This window comes from Elephantulus edwardii, unplaced genomic scaffold (genome assembly GCF_000299155.1).
Source record: "Elephantulus edwardii isolate Elephantulus edwardi_28Jun2011 unplaced genomic scaffold, EleEdw1.0 scaffold00005, whole genome shotgun sequence".
NCBI classification, from domain to species: Eukaryota; Metazoa; Chordata; class Mammalia; order Macroscelidea; family Macroscelididae; genus Elephantulus; species Elephantulus edwardii.
This window is the reverse complement of record NW_006399755.1, coordinates 6,840,609-6,843,759: the sequence shown is the minus strand read 5'-3', so window position 1 is coordinate 6,843,759 and position 3,151 is coordinate 6,840,609. Positions and strand designations below refer to the sequence as shown.

Genomic DNA, 3,151 nt, shown 5'->3' with positions numbered 1-3,151 from the left:
GGACAGCGCAGGAGGGGAAGACCCTCTATGAGATGGATTGATTCGGTGACTGGGGTAATCGGGATGGGTGTGTCAGAGGCGGTGCGGTTGGTGTCAGAGGCGGTGCGGTTGGCGCAGGATAGGGCAGGGTTTAGAGCTGTTGTGCATAGGGTTGCTATGAGTTGGAAACGACTCGATGGCACATAACAACAACAAACAAACTGAGTCCAGCAGGCTATTTCTAAATATAAATTTTTCTCACCACAAAAGAAAAAAAGAAAAAAGAAATAAGTTAGGCACAAAAGATAGCATACTGTACAATTCTATATATATGAAAAATCCAGACTAGGAAACACTATAGAAAAAAAAAGCAGACTGTAGTTGCTTAGGGCTGAAAGATGGGGAAGTGACCCTGTAGTGAAATAATAAATGACTGTTAACTTATCCTTTATTAAGTGATAAAAATATTCTATAAGAGTGACCCTTATTACCTTGGGGGCAAAGTATATATACTTTATAATGGTGGTGAAAGTCATACAATTCTGTGACTATACTAAAGCCATCAAATTATACTTTTTTTTAAAATGTTGATTAAAATTATGGATTTCTCATTTATTCTTCCAGTGGACTCTTTGAATTTCAGTTTATCCTGTTCTCTTAACTACTCTTTACATAGCTCCAAATTATACATTTTAAATTGAGTGAGTTACATGGTATATGAATAATCTCTCAACATAGGTGTACCTCACTCAATTCCCAAATGCCTGTATTTTGAGTCCAAATGTAAATTAACTAGTCACCTTGACAACTCAGATAGGCAACTCTTCTCTCATATTCTGCCATTAGAAATAGCAGTCAATCCATCTCTGAATTATTATACCAAGTTCACTAACTCTTCTACATCCCCACTGCTAGTGCCCTGATGCATGCTGTCATCACTTCTTACTTCATAGTGCTTGCAAGAGTAATACATTTTTAAAGCAGACTCTTTTAAGACATCCTAATGTTTAAAAGCTTCCTTAACTCTCCAGGAACTATTAGATAAAAGGCAACATTTCTTTCAACTTCTGGGGGGAAAAAAACCCCACACCAAGTAATTTCATTCTTTATGTGCTTCCTTAATTTCCAGTCATTTGTTATACAAAATTCCTTTGCTTTCACAAAGAAACTTTTTTTGTGAGTTAATGATTTTTAAATTTTTTTTACAGCATATTCTTTCCATTTCATTTTCCCCCATTTATTCATTGTTGCACATTTTCCTGCCCACCCCTCCCCCAACAAATAAACATTTTTTTAGAAAGAACAAACTATTTTGGGGGGTTTACAATCTTTCTGAAACATTTGCTTTATAACATGAATTACCCTTGGTTAATGGAGTTAATGAATTAACAACTCCTTGCTGAGTATTGCCTTTCAGCTTACCTATTAGTTTTTACTCCCCTCTCCCTCCCTTCCTACCCTTAACCATTTAAGATTGATTATGTGTGTAAACTTTTCCTCTGTTTTTTTTTTTATCATCCAACAGAAGCCATAACCTTATTAATTAATGATAGAAACAAGTCCAAATTTCAAACCAAACTGCAGTTACTCTTTTGAAACACCAAAAAAAGTCCTCATTTTCCCAGATGGCTATATTGTTAATTCCATAATAACATTTATAGTATCATTACTGTTGTTCTTCAGGGCTCAGACGCCTTTGCTCTAGACACATTTGTTTGTGACATGACTAACTCTATATGTCCTTAACTTCAACGCCTGTTTCATCAACCTCTTCCTCTTCACTCTCCTCTTAAACAGTTGGAGTTTGTTTTCTTGAATGTCTGAGACAGCGCCACCTTGAACTTTGAATTTCTCAGCAGCTGCTAGCTCTGCTTGCTAAATCTTCAATCTTGGCTTCACCAAAAACTATGTAGGTATCTGAAGCCGGGCTCTTATAAACATCTGGTTTTGTGATGACAAAGAGGATATTCTTAGATTTCCGGATAGTGACTCTAGTAACCCATGTGACTTGTTGAAGTCCCAGTTTGGACATCGCCTTTCTAGCCTTCTTTTCACTCCAACTTTGTTTTGCTTTACTGACTGGTTCTTCATCGATTTCTGCTGCTGCTGCCAACTGTGCTTGTTGTGTGGTTGCCTGTGTGGAATCCTGTTCCTCAAGCTCTGGTACTGATTCGTCACTGTCAGATTCCGTTCCTGACCCTGTCTCAGCCTGGGGCTGTAGCAACTCCTGCTCTGTAGCAGGGATAGTTTCTGTGGCTTCACCAGGCATTTTGTGTGGGGAACGCAGAATCAAGATGGCAGCAGCTCAGGGTTGGTTTTTTTTTTTTTATAATAATGCTCTTATGCCATAACCATTCTTTTGTGACTGGCTTATGTAACAGCATAAATGTGTTCTACTTTCAAGCATGCTGTGCAGTATTTAGTAAATTTTGGATCATTTTTTGTTTTGTTTTTAGGTACCATCAAGTTTACAAGGAGTCATAACAACCGTATGAACAACAGATCTGAACCCATCCTTCTAAACCATCCTTGCTATTTCTGATATATGTCAGCCCATTGTCACAGTCACTATGTCATACTACTTGCTTTATTATAATGATCTGGATTCAACTTTACAATATCTTGGAAGTATATCTGCAGTCCCCGTTCTCAAGGCATGTGTATTACAATGTTGTTGTTGTTGTTATGTGCCATTGAGTCGCTTCCGACTCATAACAACCCTATGTACAAGAGCCCTAAACACCGTTCTATCCTATAAATGAAAAGAGGTGTGTATAATAAAGTAGGAACAAGTGCTCTCTACAGAAATTATAATAATGAAAGAAGTTAGGCATAAGTGTCCTTCTACCTTGTTGAGAGTTCTCCTCTCTTTTCTGACCCTCCACCCTTCCTATCATGACATCTTTTTGAAAGACTGGTCCTTCCTGACAACATACCCAATGTATGTGAGACCAAGTTTGACCATTCTTTCCTCTAAGGTGCACTCTAGCTACATTTCCTCCAAGGCAGACTGGTCTGTTCTCTTGGTAGTCCAATCAGTTCTCTTCTCCAGTACCACAATTCAAAGGCATAGATTCCCAACCAAGAAAAGCCCTGGACCAGATGGTTTTACAAGTGAATTTTATAAAACATTTAAAGAAGAACTGTTACCAATTCTACATAAATTATTTCA

General features: G+C 37.7%; 1 protein-coding gene and 1 pseudogene across 4 annotated transcripts in view; both read right to left on the bottom strand.

Annotated features, from left to right (window-relative positions):
- Positions 1-3,151, bottom strand: part of OSBPL9 (oxysterol binding protein-like 9) — a 256,973-nt gene that overhangs the window by 178,128 nt on the left and 75,694 nt on the right. The window lies entirely within an intron of this gene.
- LOC102855251 lies at positions 1,609-2,248 on the bottom strand (annotated as a pseudogene).